General features: G+C 59.3%; 1 protein-coding gene across 11 annotated transcripts in view; it reads left to right on the top strand.

Moving 5' to 3' along the window:
* The first annotated feature begins 5,362 nt into the window (after positions 1 to 5,362).
* ZMIZ1 (zinc finger MIZ-type containing 1) overlaps positions 5,363 to 18,702 on the top strand; it is a 218,695-nt gene continuing 205,355 nt past the window's right edge. For 8 of the 11 annotated variants that reach the window (XM_059662233.1, XM_059662232.1, XM_059662238.1 and 5 more), the window contains exon 1: positions 5,363 to 5,505. The gene's annotated coding sequence lies outside the window, so the exon portion shown is untranslated. The remainder of the gene's footprint in view (positions 5,506 to 18,702) is intronic. The other 3 variants (XM_059662234.1, XM_059662231.1, XM_059662239.1) reach the window with 2 other exon arrangements.

The following is an 18,702-nucleotide window of genomic DNA, read 5'->3' as shown; positions in this document are numbered from 1 at the left end:
CTACTCCTCCTCATCAGCTCCTGAGAAGACTAAGGAGTTCATGTGTAAGAGATACTTACTCCCCACACATGGTAGACTAAGTAACTGCTATGGTGATAATGACACTGGAGGCAGGGACAGCAGCAGGTGGGGGTTGAGACCGAGACGGTAGACAGCACATCACTGGAATTATCAGGTTAGGATCCTGGCCTGGAAGGCAGAGGGCTGTGCCCAGGAGGCAGGAAGAGCATGAGGGAAGAGTGTGTATAAGGTGCTGGCAATGCTGGAAGCTACCCAGCTCCAAGGGGCCGGCAAGGGAGGAGGAGCCTTGGGGCTGGAAGACTTCTGTCCAGGTGAGGAGGGTTGGTGCTGAGGCTGATAGCTCCTCCCACTCCCCCAGTGGGGAAGGAGACTCCCCCCTCAGGGCGCAGGAGCTGTCAGGACAGAGGGAGGAGGCTAGGCCTCCTCCAGCAGCTGGTTCCAGACTTCCCCCTGGCAGTGCTGCATGGAGCACTGGCTCCCAGATTGCTCCTCAAAGGGCACCGGCACGGGGAGAGGGCGCTGGACCGGGAGGCTGGGCCCTCAGTCCAGCTCTGGCACTTCCCAGCTGTGAGGCCATGGGAAAGCCACCACCTCCCTTTGGAGGAAGGGGGTGGTAGCTGAGCTGTGTCTGGGACCACAGGGCAGAGCTCTGTGATGGAAACCGAGAAGACAGCATGCTTGCTGAAAGGGCCTAGAAGAGCCGAGGAGGCTGGGAAGGTGTGGCCTCAGAGAATAGAGGGGCAATGGGATTGGAACATGGGGAGCAGGTGGACCAGGGCAGCCTGATGTGCTGAAGGGAATACGCTATCGACTGGACCCACCCACCCTGAGAGGCATAGGCCCCCGAGCTGGGCAGTAACAAAATGCCTCCTGGATCCACCACGGCAAGGAGACTACATGGACTCCCTGTTCCCCCCCTGCCATGGGATGGGCCCTGACCATTCCCTGGGAGGTGAGGGAGGGGCCAGTGCTGGTGCTGGGATGAAGACAAGTCCCCATTCTCAACCCCGGCCCAGCCCAGTCCTGAACCAATCCCAGCCACACTGAGCAGGTCACTTAACCTCTCTGAGCTTTTCCGGGGGGGGGGGGGGGGGTGAAGGGGGGGGGAGGAATTACACTTTCTGGTTTGTGGAGAGGACAGAATGAGAGAGTATTTCAAAGTGCTGGGCGTACAGTAAGCACGCAATAAGTGACCTTCCTTCTGCCCCTAACTCCCTGGCCCACTTTTGGGAAGTGCGGGGTGGAGAGTGAAACAGAGAAGGCAGTCCTGGAGAGGTAGGCGTCCACCCCCACGCGTGCCAGTCCTCTGATCCCCAGCCCACGGAGGCCCCAGGACGAGGCTGGACTCCCCGCAATCAGCCCAGGTCCTCAAGCCTCCCACCCCTGCCTTCCTCCTGGCTCCCTGGACTTCTCAGCTCCCTGCTCCCCTGGTCCAGGCCTAACCAATGGCCACTTCTCCACTGACAGCTCCCACAACCTAAGGAAATTAATAGCACTTGAGTCCGCTCTCTGAAGGTGGGTGTGGGCCTGCCCCTGCATTGGTGCCCACAGGCCAACCCATGTAGCCTGTACCTTCCTGATGGCACTGAAGCTGCCTCTGCAGCCAGGTGACTTGTGGGTCTGTTCTAGCTGAATAGGACTCAGTGGGTGGAAAGTAAAGCACTTTCCTCGCTGCTTCACCCCCCAGAGATCCAGGCCCATGGAGGCCAAGGCCCAGAGAGCTGGTTAGGACATACACTCCCCAAAGAAGCATGACCACTGCCATAAACCTTGCCCTTGGTTTACAGAAGCCCAGAGAGGGCTAGCAACTTGTCTAGGATCACAGCGTTGATGGATGAGGATGTGGAGCTGGGGCTGAGAGGCCAGAAGGAATGTTTGTCAATGAGAGTCTGAATTCGAATCAGGATTGACCTTGGGCACGTCACTCAACAATATAGTCTTCTCTGAAGGGGGATGGTAATAAACCTAACTCCAGGCAATGCGAAAATTCAATACGTTAATGCTAAGAGGCCTTCAACAGAGTACCCAGCACACAGTAGGTACAAAATAATCATGGCTTCTTCCAAGACCCCACAGGGATCCAATCTGCCTTGTTATTTCCCTGAAAGATGAATAGAGACTGCAAAGGCCTGAGCCCCAAGAACGGGAGCCCAGGGTCCCCTGGAAGCTTGGGTCCAGGTGAGATTTCTTCGTCTTGCTGCCATCAAGTGTCATGCTTGGCCAGTGGGAAGAGCTGGAATTTTCTGAGGCTCCATGCTACAGAGTGTTGGGCTTGCTTTTGTGCTGGGCTGGGCTCCTCTGCCCTCTGCAATAGCTTCCCAGTTTGCAGATATAAAGGGAACTGGGTGGGGTGGGGGTGGGAGTCTTCTGGACAGGAGCTTTTAAACATGAGGGGTGATCCCCAAGGTCACGGGCATCCTCCACCTCCTGGAGGTGGTGAGCCCTCACTCACTGAGAAATGTTCAGAGGACTGAGCTTCCTGACCTAGATGATCATCAAAGCAATAAGAACTGGTCTAGATTGTGCCCTTCAGGTCCTTGACCATCAGAAACTCTGCCCTGAGGTTTTGGACATGGCTGAGGGTGGCACTGTGGCTGTTGCAATGCTGTGAATCGCTGGGAGTGGAGGGCAGCTGTGGCTCCAGCCACCATTTAGCAAGCTGAGTTCCCACCTGCCAGCCCTGGGTCAGGCCAAGGGTTTCTCAGGTTGCCCCCCCCCCCACCCCCCCCATGTCCTTGCTTAGGAAACTGGGCCATCCAGAGGCCGAGGGGGAGGGGCTTCCTCCCACAGGAATGCACGGGGGACCATGCCTCCCTGGTGTCCCTAGAGGTCTGGAGCTTTCATGCCATCCATCCTCTCCAGGGATGTTCAGCTGCCACCTGTGCCAGAGCAGCGAGAAAGCGGTCCATGTGACAGTTCGGAAGACTGAGGCTCGGAAAGGAGGGCCTCCCCTGACCCTAATGGCACAGGGAGGTAGGATTTCCCCTGAAAAACCAAGCCGGCTCCCGGCACCCCCACGCCCCCTCGCCCCATGGACCTGAGCGGCAGTCCTCAGCCCTCAGGAATCCAGGCTGAGTTCGCGGGCTGTCAGGCTAGTGCAGCTTTGAGGATGAATTCAGGGCTGGCAAATGCATTTTGCCTCCTCTCCCTCGGCGGCGAAAGGAGTGATCTCGCTGGCCCTGAAGGAGTTCAAGCCGAGGTCAGCGAAGCTTTCGGAAAAATGTTTAAAATGGGGGCGAGGAGGGTACTCCGGCCTGCTCCCCGCATTGGCCCAGGGTGCGTGCTGATCACTGCCCAGGAGGCCGGGGGCGACCCCCGAGTCTTCGGGGCACAGCCGCACTCCCAAGCGGGTCTCATCCACCAGGCAAGCAGCCCCAGCAGAGCCAGGAACTCTTCCGCTCGTCCCAGGCCCCGCGGGAGACCCCCACCCCGCTGCCTCCCGGTGTCCGCCCCCGGCGGTGTCATTGTTCTCTGACGTCACTCCGAGGCCCCGCCCCTCGACCCCCACTCTCCCTCACCCCCACCTCCAGCTCCAGGCGCCCCAGACCCTGCAGCCTCCCGAGCCTTGGCCAAGCAGGGCTCCCCCCGAGGCCCGGCCGGGGCTGCGCCCCCTTGCGCTCTCCCCAACTTGCCTTTGTTATTCCAGCTCCCTTCCTCGCCTCGCCTCCGACACCGCGGCGGGCTGCAAAACATGGAGAGCGGAGTCGCCGCCACACCTGGAACCCGCCCCGGGAGCCGGGCTGGAGCCGCCCCGGCTGGTGTGGGGAGGGAAGCGCGTGCGGGCGCGCGAGTGTCTGTGTCTGTGTCCAACCCGTGCTGCTAGAGCGGCGGTTATGATGTGGGACGGAGGCACCGTGGGTGGTGGGCTTGAGGAAGAGGTGTGGAAGAGGAAGGGAGGAGGAGGTGTGTTTGTATGTGTACGTGAACGTGAGGATTTAGTGCACAGGGTGGGTGATGTTTTGTTTTTTGAGTGCATGTGTGGTTGCACACTGATGTGTGTGTGTGTGTGTGTGTGTGTGTGCATGTGAAATCGCGTGCGTCTGTGAGTGTGCTTGCTATGGCCGTGTACACGCATATTTCTGAGGGTAAGTGTGCGTGTTTGCGTGTGTGTGCGCGAGGAAGCGTGTTTGCAATACTGAGTGTGGGCGCCAATGTGTGTGCCATTTGTGTAGGAGTTTCCGTGTGAGTGGCAGTGGACGTGAGCCAAGGTGGGCGCCCACTTAGACGCTCTCAGGGGTGGGTCTGCGAGGGAAATGCCGCGAGTGGGAGCACCAAACTGCGCCGTGTGAGTGCCCACGCTCTCCGCAGACCCCGAGGCGGTGTCCAGCTCGAGACGGAGGGCTGGGCCCGGGTCCGGACGCCTCCACCCCGCTCGGGAGTGTTGGGCCCCAGGCACTCCCTGGGGCCTTCAGGGAATCTACACGCCTCCGGATGCGATGGGTGCCCGAGACAGACCGCGCGCACCTCTCCTTCCCAGCCGTCGGAGTGCTGCGCTCCAGTCTCCCTAACATCGCCCTTGGAGGTGGTGGTGATGTGTCCTCTGCTCGCCCCACCCACCTGTCCCGGGCTTTGGGAAGAATCCCCCCTGCAGAGGAAGGCGTTGACGACCTTGTTAGCAACTCGCTCACCCCCAATTCGGGGACCTGACTGCGTTTGCAGCCGGGTGTGCATTCCAGTCGGGGGCGTGCGTCCGAAGGGGGTCACTCCAATGAACCGGGTGATTTTAGCCCCCTTCCCAGTGTGGTCCCTTCCAAGCTCAGCATTTCTCTCCGACTCCAAAGTTGCTGGGGTAGGAGTGGGGGAGGTCAGGGAGTAGTGGTGGGAGGAGGAGAGAAAAGGGAGGTGGGCGGCTGGGGTGGGGGGTGTTACACGAAGTCCATCAGAGCCAGAGAGGGGGAAAGCTTGAAGAGGGCTTAGACCGAGGAGCGGGTAAGAAAGAAAGCAAAAGAAGGGAAAGGAAAGGAGGGAAAGAAAGAGGAGAAAAGGAAAGGGAAAGAGAGCGGAGAGGAGAGAGCGCGCAAAGCGGAGGAGAGCCGAGCGCCGGCGGCAGCGGCGGCTCGGCGCTCCGCTCCGTCTGGGACTCCGGGCCGGCTTTTGCGGGCGGCCGGCGGCGCGGGGCCCTTTGGAAATAGAATAGCCAATGTAATCTGACACTTCAACTTGCTCGGCTCCGGGCGAGTTGATTCACTTACTCACCCCCTAACGCCGAGTTCCTTTTCACTGTCTGTGGACATTAAACAGCGAGCGGCGGCGGCGACCGGGAGCGAGCGGCCGGGCGGCGGGCGGGCGAGCGGCGATCAGGCGGCCGAGCTAGTGAGCAGCGCCGGCGCAGCGCGGCGACCCCAGCCCCGGTCCGCGCGGAACAGGAGCCAGAGCGGAGCCGATCTAGGCGCCCTCGCAGCGCGCCTCCCGGCCCGAGCCGGCCCTGCACGGCGGCGGCGGCGGCGCGTCCTCCGGCGGCGGCAGCGGCGCTCGCAGTGCCTGGTAAGTTTGAAGCCAGACCAGGGCGCCCGCTGGCCCCAGGCCTTCCTCCCGCTCGCCGTGGACTCTTGGGGTGCGAGCGTGGGGCGCCTGATGCTTGGGGCTTTTCCGTCGAAGGGTCCACCGGGGCTCGGAGAGCGAGGCGGGCGAGCGGCCGGCCACCGGGCTCCGCTGCGCTCCCTGTGGCGGCCCGGGGCCGAGGCCCAGGCGGCCGGCGAATGCCTGGCTGTGCGGAGCCGGCTCGGGCTGCCCGCGGGGGCCGGGCTCCTCGGCTGTGCGGGACTGGTACGGCTGTGAGCGCGCGGACCAGGTGCCCGCCTCCTGCCGGTGCGCCTCCACCTTCGTCCTACACCCCCGGGGCCGGGCAGGACCGGGATTCGGGGCAGGAGGGAGGGAGCGAAGGATGGGGCTGGGAACACCTCCGTCTCTCTCGCCTCCTTTGCGAGGACGCGAAGTTGTGAGCCTGTCTGTACGAGAACCGCGAGGGACCGCGGCGGATTTCGGGGTGGCTAGGGGCGGCGGTGTTAAGTTGTGCATCTGAATTTCCAGGGAAAACGCACACTTTTGTCAATGGGAGCTGGGGGCGCGGTGAAGTTGTTTGTGTGTGAATCGCCCGGGGAGACGCGGTGCGCAGCGCCGGCGTTCCCCGCCGAGGGGGGTGCGCAGCGGCTTCCTGTGGGTCTTCACCCTCCGGAGGGGCATTCAAGGCAGCGCCGGGATGGGGCTGCCCCGGCCGGGAGGGGAGCCCCGCGGGGAGATAGGCGTGTGTGCGCGCGCGCGTCGCCAATACGAAAGTAATTTCCCCGGGTTCTTTCTTCCTCTTCGTCTCCGGCGGCGGCGGCGGCGGCCCCTGGGGAGTGGGAGGCCAGCCGGGGCGGAGGTTGGGGGGCCGGGCCAGGGCTGGAGCTGGGGTGGGGGGCGGGTTCTGGGCGCTTGTTTCACATTCCTGGCGTCTCGGCTGGGGAGAAAACAGTGGGGAGCGCGGCCTCGGCGTCTGGGGCGCGGGCAGCGGGCGCGCGTCGCCCCCTCGCCGGGGACATCTGTCCAGGAAGCCAGCCGGGCGGGGAGAGGGCCCGGTGCGGAGGGCCGGCTCCCCGCCCCGGAGCAGCGGGGGCGCGGGCGAGGGGCGGCCGCCTTCCCGGCCATTGTGCGCCAGCAGATTTTCACGGGAGACTGCCCCGGAGCCTCCGGAGCAGGCCGGGAGCCGGCCTCGGCCCCGGGTTTAAAAGACACTCCAGGAATGTAAACAACCCGAGCGGGAGCGCGCCGGGGCCGCCGGCCCGCGCCCCCCAATCCTCCCCGAGGGGCTGCCCGAAGGTGGGGCCGCCCGGCCCTCCCCCTCTACCTGCCCCAAACTTTTCTGCCTCTGCTTCCCTTAGCACCTCGACGCTCCCGTGGGGCACAGAGCGAGGGCCACTCCCCAGGCGCCGGCCCGGGGCCTCTGGCACCTGGTGCCGGACCCCCGAGGCCTGGCCGGGCCCCTGCTTGGGTGTCCAGAGTTGCGGCCGCGCCTCCCTCGGAGCCGCCAGCTTCCAGAGCCGGCAGTGCCTGAGTAACTGGGGCTCCAAGAGCTTGCTCGCCTGCCTGCCTGCTTCCCTCCCTTCCTCCCTCCCTCCCTCCCGCTGCTCCTTCCCCCGCGCCCCCCCTTCTCCTCTCCCCTGACTGCTTTTCCAATGCCCTGACATGAGGGAGGAAGATTTAACTTGGCAGCCCAAACAAATGTTCTCTCAGAGGTCCTCCAAGAAGCTGGCGGCTGGGCTGGCAGGGCGAGGGCACTGCTCCGCCAGCCTTCTCCTCCTCCCTGTTCTGCCATGGCCATTCGGAGCCCCCTGGGTAGATGCCCAGGGCATGGGAGAGGGAGACCCACCACCACAGATTTACTAGCAAAAGGGTAGTGGGAAGCCTCCTACGGAAGCCGCTGGCTTGGTGCTGGGTAGGAGCCACCCGAGCCGCCTGGTGCTGCCAAGGGTTTTCTGGAGGACTTTCTTGAGCAACAGTTTGTCTCTGCTGCAACCCGGGGACAGGGCCTGGTGGACCAGAGGGCTCACCAGGGCTGTCTCCTCCTCCCTGTGGGTGTGAGCACAGGCTGGTTGCACAGGTCAGGGCAGGAGGCCAGAGGCTGTTCCCAGAGGAGCCTGGCTTTGCTTATTTTTGTTTTTTTGAAGGTGGAGATAAAGAGGCAGGCGCTCTGGCTGCAGAATGGGCAGCTTGGCTGGTGATGAACTCCAACTTGCCTTCCCTGGTGTTTGTATGGTTCTGGGAGTTTAAAAGTGTCTTGTAAGCTATCTGGGAAGTTTAGAAGAGGGATCAAGCCCCTAATTTTGTCCTGGCCGTTTTGGGGGGGGGGCACCCAGCGTGGGGGGAATTCATGGCCCCGGCCTGCTCACTTGCCTGGCCCTGGCAGTGTGGTTAGTGAATGCCCCAAGCCTCTGCTGGCCTTTCTTTCTTCAAGTTGAGGATGTTGAAACACCAGCATCAAACAAAAGACACATTGAAAACTGTATCTGCCACAGAGCACGTGTGACTTCGGGGCCCAGGGAAGGATTTGGAGGGAGATGGTGTTTTCTTCTGAGTTTTATGATTTCGGTTGGGTTTTGTTTTTCCCGAAAGGACAGAACCATCTCCTTGTCCCAAGTCACGAGGTTATGAAATGCTGTTTTCACATGCAAATCTCCAAACTTTCGACTTCTGAGAGTTGGTGGCAGTGACCTGGGCAGGAGACGGGGGCAATTTCAAAAGTTTTAAATGGTTTTGGATTGAGTTTTGAGGCACTCAGCATATGGCTCACAGAGAAGAGTTGGGAATAAGAAATTACTGGACTTATGGGAAATTTTGATAACTAGCCCTGTCTATGCAGAAAAGGATTGCTGGCTTCTTTGTGGGGACAAAATGTCCCCTTTTCCTCCTAAGGAAAGAGGGAAGGCCCATCCTCCTCTTCACAGTCAGGAGCAAAGTCAGGAAAGGCTCAGAGACAGTGGGGTTTGGCCACAGAGCCATGGTGTCTGTCTGTCTGTCTCTCTCTCTCTCTCTCTCTCTCTCTCTCTCTCTCTCACACACACACACACACACACACACACACACACACACACACTCACGTCCCTAGCGAAAGTCACACAACATTATCTCCATTCCTGGTCCCCAGAGATGGGCCTCCACTGGACAGGTGTCCATTGTTAACTGACCCTGGAAAATTGCCGAGGGAAGGGCGCAACTCAGAAGAGCTGCAGACTTCACTTTTTCCCTGATGGACAGAGATGGGAGGTGGAAAGGAAGGCAGACACTCTGAGGCCTGCTGTGTCCTAAGCGTTTTGTCCCAAGAGTACCCGTGTGTGAAGCCACCGATACTAAGTTCTCTGGCCCTGGCCAGAGTCCAGTAGACGCTGTGACCCCAGGCCCAGGGAGAGACGTTGCTGTAAGAAACTCAGGAACCAACAGGTTAATTTCCGGAAGCTTCTTTGGGCACTCTGTCACGGAACCAGGAAGCAGGGCCTGCCAGGCCATGACTGGGTCCCATACGTTTTCATTCATAACTTTGCTCCCCAGGGCTCTTGCCTGGCTTCTATCACTGCCTCATCTTTATGAGGTTCCTTAGGTTTTGTATGGACAACAAAGGCCGGGCTGCTGTAATTACCCTGGACACCGCTGTAGTCTTGCCTAGTGACAACTCTGGCCTCTCAGCAGGACCCTGTGGCCTCAGGGGGCGGGAGTGGGGGGGTGGGGGGGGTGCTCTTTGTCCCTAGAGCCCCCGAGGATGAAGGGAGGCAGAGCCTGGTCAGGGCTGTAAGCTCCAGGGAGGATTCTAAGGTATGAGGTTGGGCCCTGCCCTCAGGGAGGATAAAGGGAGGCTGATAAAAACAGGCACAGGAGGTGGGGGAGAAGTGTCAGGAGGCTGTAGCTGGCTGGCTCCTGTGGGCCGGTAGCATCACTCTGCCAGGACCTCAGTTTCCTCATCTGTAAAATGGATCCAGAGGCAGAACCCCTCTCACCCACTTGGTTGCTGTGAGGATGAGACAGATGTTGTCACACCAGAGTCCTGGGAGTGTATCCCCCAAAGTCCTGGCAGGCTCTGGGCACAAAGGGTTTGGATTGGGGTGCTAGAAGCATTTTCAGGTGCTGTTCTCCCACCCAAGCCTACCTCCCTGACAGCTTATTGTCTAGCCTTGGCTTGCATGCCCCCCATGACAAGGCACTCACCACCTGTAGGCAGCTTCTGCCTTCAATGGACAGCTCTGGCTGTTAGCATGCTCTACTGCATGGCATACCTTCTGGAAATCAGCACCTCCTGACCTCCCTCTGCTCCTGCAGATCCCAGCTTTGTTCTTTCCTGAATGATCAGTCAAGCCCCTGAGGATGAGGGAGGCAGAGGCTGACTGGGCTGTAAGCTCCAGGTATAATCTGAGGTTGGATCCTGCCCAAACAAGCCACACTGCTACGGGGTGGGGGACATCCTGCAGGTGGCTGCTTCCAGCCTTATGGGGCGCAACCTGGGGGTAGTGGGGAAGGGTCTGCCCGGGGGCTCACCGGCCTGTCTTTGGGTGCTGGGTTTGCCTCTTGGCACTTTCTCTCATTGGATCCGGGATGGGGAGAAGGAAGGAGATAAAGGGGTGGGGTTTGGTCAGGGGCCCAGCATTGTTGCCGTAGACATTTCCTGAGAGTCCACCGTGTGAGGACTGAGGCCAGTGAGACCCAGAAGTGTGTAAGTCGGTTCCTGTTGCTTCGGAGTTTACAGCCCAGTCAGGGCAGGAAGATCAGTCTAAATAAATAATTAACCACTACCAGCTGGCTGCCTGCCACGGGGCGCGCGATGCAGCAATAACCGCGGCCCTTGCCTTTGTGTGGCACTGGGCGGATTTGGAAGCACTCTCCAACTTTGATTAACCCCGAGGATAACAGTGCAGCCAGCTACTATTTGGAATTACCCCCATTTAACAGAAGAAAACCGAGATTCACAGAGGTGACACGGCTGTGAATAAGCCAGGACTCAACGTCAGGCCTCACAGATGCCACTGCTCTTGTGCTGCCACCTTCTCAGCCCACCGACCAGACAGGACCCTGATGCAGAGGCTGGCGGGGACCCCGAGAATAGGGGTGGGGGCCTTAGGTAAGCAGGAGGAGCTGTGCCCAGGAAAGGCCACAGGTGGGCTCACCTGTCCCTGCCCCCACTTTTGGCAGCACACAGCCCACCCCACCTGCAACTGTGCCCCTGAGCTTGCTCTGCGCCCTAAATCCTTCCATGGCTTCCTGGGTGCACATGTTTGTGCATGGGCCTTCACCACCATCCCTGGCCCTGGATCAGGAAGCAGAAATGTGTCTAGGCCCCAGGTTCCTGTGCAGCCCAAGGCTCTTCCCTGGGCTGCGATGGTTTCTATAGATACAGACGTTGACTCAGCCTGCCCCTCCTCTGGCTGAGTCAGTGCCCAGGCGCTGTGGGGTAGCTGCCCTGTGGGAGCTCTTGGGTTCCTTCTGCATAGCCTGCCTGCTGCCCAGGACCTGTGCCTGGTTTTCTGAAGCTCATCTGAGTGCCACCCCAGGACAGGGCTGCATCGGGTGGGGTCCAGAGCAGGGAGCAGCTGGGCAGGCTGGGCTGGCACCTCCCCGGGAAGCCTGGCCCAGTTTGGCACACCTGCACAGGTAATGACTGTAGCCTGGGAGGGCCCCGGGCCCCACCTGTCAGGCCCAGCTGCTGGGGTTACTGCAGGATCATGCTGGGGGAGGCCGGGGTGTCTGAGCTAATTAGATTTCTTAGATTTCAATGCGCCCCTAATCCTGTTAGCCCGGCTGTAATTGTAACCACTTGAAGGTTTCAGCTGTGGCAGGCTGTTGAGGACAGACGGTGTGGGGACTCCACTCTGCCCCAGCCTCAGCTTAGACAGCCGGCTGGGGACGGGGGACTCCTCCCCAGGTCTCTGGGGTGGGGCCTGAGTGGTGGTAGGTGGTGTCGAGTCTTAGCATCACCCACTGTCAGAGCAGGCGTGGCCGCTAGACATCGCCGACTTCAGCCCTTCACCGGACACCTGGGGAAAACAGCCTGCCTGGCTCAGGGCCTTGATGGCCGGAAGTGGCAGCGTATCAGAGACTTGCGTTGGTCTGACCTTGTGATCTTTGTCTCTGGAAAATTCAGGGCAGGTCTGGAATGGCCCAGGGGCTAGCGGACCCTCCAGATGTGTTTTCCCCAGCAATAGGGGCTGGGGGCTTCATTGGCATGACTGATCCTCTTTCCGCTCCCCATTGGCATTACCTATTCCCCTCCCGCCCAACACACACACACATACACACACACACACACACACACACACACACACGCACACGCACACGTGAATTCTGGGCCCACAGGACTGCAGCCTCTGCTGGCCCGGGTGGCTGCAGAGAACCAATGCCTGCCTCTCCCAGGCTCCCAGACATGGGGGCTCCCCCCCCCCAGTCTTTCCCAGATATTTGGTCTCTTGGAGGGTCCAATTCAATGCAGATAATTGCTTTGCCAAAAAAACGGCAAAGCTATTCTGATGAGGGCTGGGGTTGGGGGGTGGGGGGTGGGGGCGGGGGAAGGTTGTTAAAATATAATCTCTTCCAAACTTATATTTTGGTGTCTGGCTTTAATGGGAACTGCGCCCATTCCCATCTTTTTTTCTGTCCCACCCCAGTTCTCATTTCCCAACAACTCCAGCCATCCACCCACAGAGGTTGGCGCTTGTGGTGGTGGTGGTGGTGGGGGCTCTGCCACCTCAGAACCCCTGCCCTAGAGGGTCCCTCCAGAAGTTGCATCGTGTCCTCCTCTTCGCCTTGGAGCACTGGGGAGAGAAGTGTGAAACCTCCGTCCACTCCGGAACCTCCCTGGCTCTGGGACTTTCCCCAGTTACCTAGTCTGACCTTTGCTTTTCTAGCCCAAGACACCCAACTATGGAAACAACTGGCCATATCCAAGGACAGCAGTGAATTAGTGGCAGGGCCAGGCCTGGAACCCCATCTCTTCAGCCCATTAGTTCAGTAAGCATTTAGTGAGCATGTACTGGCGGCCTGGCACAGCCCTGTTAGCCCCCCTCCAGAGCTCAGAATCACTGCTGCTCCTCTTTTTTTTTTAAATATTTTTATTGATTTCAGAGAGGAAGAGAGAGGGAGAGAGAGATAGAAACATCAATGATGAGAGAGAATCATCGATTGGCTGCCTCCTGCACGCTGCACACTGGGGATGGAGCCCACAACCCGGGCATGTGCCCTGACTGGGAACCCCGATCTCCTGGTTCATAGGTCGACGCTTAACCACTGAGCCATGCCGGCCGGGCCCACCTCCCTTGTTTATATAGTGGTACATCTTGGGAAATGCCAAGCCAGATGGTCCCTTCCAACTCTGGCATGGGTGGTGTCCAGAAGATGGTTTCCCTGCCTAAGGCCACCTTCCCGGGGCACCGCTCCTGCTGGCGAGACGGACAGCTTCTGCCTGGACAGAAACCTGTGTTCTTGGCACTGCTTCTCGACCGACACCTTTCCCCCTCAACGCTGCAAATTCCCTGTCACTTTCTCTAGCCTCCGTTTCTTTTACTGTTAGCGGACCACGAATCTGTTTGTGGTTGGGCAGTCCCAAAAGCAAGGCCCCCTTGGCAGAGGGGTGGCAGCTCTGCTGTGTCCCCAGAGATGGGCCTCAAAGACTTGCCAGCTGTTAGCAGGAAGAGCCTTGAACCCAGCTTGCAGGGCCCTGAACCCCTAAACCCGCGTGCACATCTTTGAAAACATGTATTTTTCTGCTGAGATGGTCCACGGCTTATGCAGATCCCTCAATCAATTTGGATGCCTGAGAGCAGAGCACGAACATGGGCCTTCATCCGAGGGGCTAAAATTACCCTGGCCCTTGGGTGGAACTCTTGTGTTGTCTCTCCCCTCCTCCTGCCCACAAGCCCTTCCATTCCAAGTCATTTGTGTCACCTCCCTAGCCACGGAGGCCTTGTGTGTATGACTGCTGCTTCCCATCCAGCTGGGCGTGTACTAGTGAGGAAACTGAGGCCGAGGGAGGGGAAGGGGCCTAACGGGGACACAGACCTGGCAATGGAGCAGATGGCCCAGTGCTGGCTGGCCTCACTGCTGAAACTGTCCAGTCTTGTCCGCCATGAGATGTGTGCCAGTGTCAGGCGAAAACACCCCCTAAAGAGTAGGTGGGGATCAGGGTGAGGGAGGAAGGCCTCCCCTCCCTCTAGGAAGGCTAGGCAGCCGGTTTACTAGTAGGGCTGACCTCCTGTGTCAGGAGGCTAATTTCAACCCTGCTGGCTGCTCCGCCTGTTTATCCCGCTCCGGTTAATGTTTCCTCCTCATGGGCCGTGGGCCCACTGACATTTACACAGAGAAGCGCTCGGCAGGGTGTACCAGCCACTTGTGAGCCCTTAGTGGGGGGTGTGGTACTGCTGTTAGTAGGAGAGGCAGCTGGGCCCTGGGGAGAGCTCTGGCCCCAGCTGGGTCCCTGAGCCGGCAGGAACACTGTGTGACCAGCATGAGTCCGTCCCCCCCGCCCCCCGACTCCCAGTCCTTGGGTCTCTGACTTTCTGGGACCCTGAGGAGTGGACTTTGTGGCTGGCAGGGAGCGGGTCAGGGGCTGCTTGGCCATCAGCCTGCCTGCTTTGCGCAGACCCCTGCGCTCCAGGGCCTCCTTATGCATCTGATCCTGGAAAAAGGGGGGAAACCTCGGGTGCTATTTCTTGTCTGGTGTTGGGGACGGGCTGTGACTGTGAAAGGAGTTTCCTTGAAGCTGTGAGTGCAGCGTTGACTTACCTTCTGCGGAAGCACCGGTTCCTCCCGCCCCAGCCCATGACACCTCCAGTTTCCCTTGTGCTCCCTGGCAGGAGTGCAGCTGCTTGGGAGTGTGGAATCTGTGGGCCCCGGAGTTCTCAGGGCTTTCTGCCTTGTGGGTGGCTGCCCTCCTAGGCCGCTCCTAGAGGTGTCTGGGCCAGTATGAGACCAACTCCTCCTGCCCTTCCCTCCCCCCAAGGGTTCCAGATACTTCTTTCCCCGGTATTCACGGGACCTATGATTTGCAAGACCACAGGGGAGCTTGGTGGCCACCTCATCTGATGCCTGTTACACAGCATCCCCACAGAGCACCTTCGGGTGTGGGTTTGCACACCTCCAGGGGCAGGCTGCTCCCTGCCTCCCAGCGGCCCCTCCGCCTAGGAAGTTCCACCTGTTACGGGGCCGGGAAGGATGCCTTCTCTTCTTCTCATCTCAGGACCATGCAAACTGTGGTGAACTTGGGTCTCAGGAACTCCCTTCCATACTCAGCATCAGAGATATATTCCCAGAGGCTTCTCCTCTCTACGCTGAGTGCAAGGCTGGAGTCAGCAGAGTGGGCTACCTGGAGGAGGTGGCCTTCCTCTATCCCCTTATTATCTCTGCCTCTGGTGAGAGCCCGGGCAGCTTGGAGACTTTGGGCCAAACCCAGGTCGTGAAACGTGGAAGTAGGCTTGGGAGGTCCCAGCAGTGGCTCATTGGGGTCCCAGGGAACGAATGTGGCCCGGCATCTGCTCCTCCAGCAGAACCAGACATGCTAAACGGTTCCAGAGGCTGGCATCTTCCTGGCTCCTTCCAGCGTACTCACCTGCCCCCTGGCACTGGGGTCCCTTGCTGGGAGGTGACCAAGCTAGCTGTGAGTAGTGCTTCCTCCGTGCCTGCCTCCACTCTCCTCCTCACCGAGCCCCTCTCTGCCCGGCTCTGCTCCCTGCCACTCTGTCAGGGAGCACCCTACCTAAGTGTCCTGAGGCCCCAGAGACCTGGGGTGTCTGCACAGAGCACTGGATTTGGAGTCTGAACGGCCTCCTACTGACGTCTCCCGGGAGCTGTCGTGGAGTCGGGGAGGACTGGCACTTTGCATGCTGCGCCGTGTCCGAGCAGCGGCGGGGATGTAATGTGTTATTACCTTGTGCAGTGATGAGAATGTCAGCACAGAAAGGCGTTGGAGATCATCCAGGCCAACCCTCTCATTAGGCTGCTGAGTCTGACCCCGAGAGGACAGAGGCCATCCCAAGGTCACCGCAAGTCCGTGGCAGAGCTGGAGCTGAACCCCAGGCATCCTGACCATCAGCCATGCCCAGCTCCTGCCTTGTCATTGGACAGAAACCTTTTGCTGGAGCGAGACACAGGGAAGTGCCCCCATGGGTGTGGCACTGGCGCCTGGCTGGCCTGGGACTTACTACCCACATCTCACAAAGCTTCCGGACCTTACCCTATGGCTGGGCTAACCAGAAGTGCTGAGCCCGGGGGCAGGCAGGTATTCCCTGGGGTCCCCATGAGACAGCCAGCTCCCCCAGCCTGGGGACCCTGCCCTGTGACAGGGCGCTCCCCTTCACCTCCTGGTTCAGACTGGGTTGTCCTGCACTCTGCCACCTGTCACCTAGAATGGAAACAGGATTTCCAGGAGCCCACCTGAGACCCCTCGCCCAAGTGTCTGGCCCAGCTGGCTGCAGGATGTTTGTTACCCTGGCCTGGGACCATGGCCCTAGTTTCAATCTGGTGTGATCCCTCCCAGGGCTCTGAAGACCCAAAGATGCCCAGACTATTGGAACAGGAGGGACCCGGGCAACCAGCTTTTCTCAGCTCATCCCCATTTCCCAGATTAGGAAACTGAGGTCCAGAGAGGGAAGGAAGCTGACTGCAAAGCCAGCAGGATACCAACTCCTCCCACGCTAGCCAGCCTGGCCTCCTTCTGACTCCTGCTCCCTGAGGTTGATTCTTGGGCTGCCCAGGCCTAGTGAATAAGGAACCGGGGGCACGGGGCAGGCGAGGCCTTGCTTCCCTTTCCGGTCTGGGGCCAGTGCCCTGGGAGGTCAGCACATATTTCCTGTGGCTGGGTCCCCATGCCAGCCTGAGAACAAGGTTTCCTGTCTGCACCTACTGTGTGCCAGGCACTATTCCAGGCCCTGGAGATATAGTAGTGAACTTGTTGGGGACACAGAGGCTCTGCTTATATTCTCATAAGTGAGACAGATAGTCAATAAGTCTATGACTTAATGTATATTTTAAAGAAAAATAAATGAGGATAAGGTGATACAGGGAGGTGGGTGGCAGATTGAGCTTCTTTAGCTGGAGCGATTAGGGAGGCTTCTCTGAAGAGGCTGCATTTGAGCAGACACAAGCCTCAGGGAGGTGAGGGGGTACACCCATGAACCTTTGGGAGAAGAACACTCCAGGCAGCGGGCACAGCATATGCAAAGGCCCGGTGGCAGGGTCATGCCTGACATGCTCTAAGAAAGGCCGGGAGGCTGGAGTGGCTGGGTGGAGGGGAAAGAGAAGAAGATTGAGAAGAAGTGAGGAAGGTGATCAGGGACCAGGTCACAGAGGGCCTTATGCAGCACTGACTTCATGCTCAGTGATTTGGAAGCCACTGGAGGATTTTAATTAAAGGACCGAGACTATCTGATGTGCCCTCCATGAAGGTCCCTCTGGCTAGTGAGCTGAGAATAGATTGTAGGGACAAGGGTGGAAGCAATGAACCAACCAGGCAGCTTTTACAATAATCCAGATGGGGATGTTGGTGGTCAGATCCTGGATGTATTTTGAAGGTTGACCAAGGTTATGCCCATAAGCCCACTGGAAGTGCCTGTCTGCCTCCACAACGCAGGGTGAGCAGTTAGGGTGGGAGAGCTGGCCCAGGTCTCCAAGTCCTGTGGGTCCAAGCACTTTTCCTTGTATGCCTGTCACCTCCCAGGCAGCCAAAAGCTACTCTGTCATAAGATGCCCATTCAACAGTTGGGAAAACAGAGGCAAGGTGAGGTGGTCCTTGTACCCTTGTAATTCTGCCGTGCTGCATGTGGCCTCCGTCTGAGCCTTCCATTCATGTCCAACACTTTCATTTCCTCTCCTTCACGGGCTGGTGTTTTCCCACATGCTGGTGCTCTCAAGCCCTGGGGCTTTCGCCTGTGTCAGCTTCTTCACCCCACAGTTTTATCTGGTTAACTCTGGTGCACCCCCTAAGGGCCCAGCTCAAAAGCTGCCAGCTCTGAACTCTTCCCTGCCTCTTTCAGACACTGGGGATTGCTTCCTCCACTGACAGTTCTTCGGTTTCCCTCCCTCTTGCCCTCCACTGCCTGGGATCAACCGGAACTGAGGCTTGGTCTGTGCCTCCCTGCACACCCCCTCCTTCTTTCCTCTCTGTGTCCCCACAGCCTGGCCCAGGGCCAGCACAGAGGAGGGAGCAAAAACATTTAGTGTATTCCTGGAGCAGTCGCTGGTTACTATGGAAACAAGGAAGTGTTGCAATTTCCCTAATTTTGGAGATTGGGGTCACAGAGGGCAGCTCTATCTTGGCCCCATAGGATCAACCCAGGATGACCATCCTAGGGTTCTTAATGATTCAGAGTTATCTTAAGCAGGTCACTGGGGCCTCAGTTTACCCGTTAGTAACATGGCGGGAGGGCACTGGGACTGCTTGGTCATTTCCAGCTGTAACATCCCCTATCCCTGTGTCTCTAACCCTCCCACAGGCAGGCCCTCTGCCCTCTCTATGCCTCATCTTTGTTCATCTCTCCCTTCCAAGAAGATACCTGCCTGAGTCAGGCAACTCCAGAATCGCAGTGTCCACAGCCAGGCGGCCCTCGATAACTAAGCCGGCGTTCTGTGACTTCCAGAGGCACACAGAGCGAGCCCTGCTTCCCAGGGTGGCAGCAGGGGGAGCAGGAAGGTGGGCTGGGGGAGAAGCCAGGCCAGCTCGCTCTGGTCTGAACCTGCACAAGCTCTCCTTCCCTCACCTTGATGGTGGCAGAGTCAGTGCTCGTAAGGTGGGCCCTGTCTCAGCTGGACGCTGCCTGCACAGCCCCGAAGGCCGCCCGAGGCAGGCAGTGACGCTGAGTGGGTAGGCAGTGATGCTGAGTGGGTGGGCAGTGCCTCTTGCCATGTCTCTTCTCTCTCCACTTCGTTGCTCAGAAGCCAAGAGTTAGCCGAGCGCAAAACCGCAGCCTGGCTGCCAGCACCCTCCAGAGCCCTGCAGCGCGGCAGGGCAGTTCTGGGGACTCCACACTAGCCTGCAGGGTTCAGACTGGGGAGCCCAAGGGTCCCAGGTGCCCAGCATGGGGCCAGGCCCTGAGCCAGGTCCCCACCTGCCGTTTGTACCTGCCATGGAGCTCAGTGGGCAGAGGCCTCAGCCTGGTGCCACCCCACCTGAGTGCTGCTTAGGAGTGACTAGCCCCTCCATCGGGCCGGAAAGAGAGTGACTTGGGATGAGAGCCT

Source organism: Myotis daubentonii, chromosome 13, assembly GCF_963259705.1.
Source record: "Myotis daubentonii chromosome 13, mMyoDau2.1, whole genome shotgun sequence".
Taxonomy (NCBI): domain Eukaryota; kingdom Metazoa; phylum Chordata; class Mammalia; order Chiroptera; family Vespertilionidae; genus Myotis; species Myotis daubentonii.
This window is presented reverse-complemented; position numbering and strand designations above follow the sequence as displayed.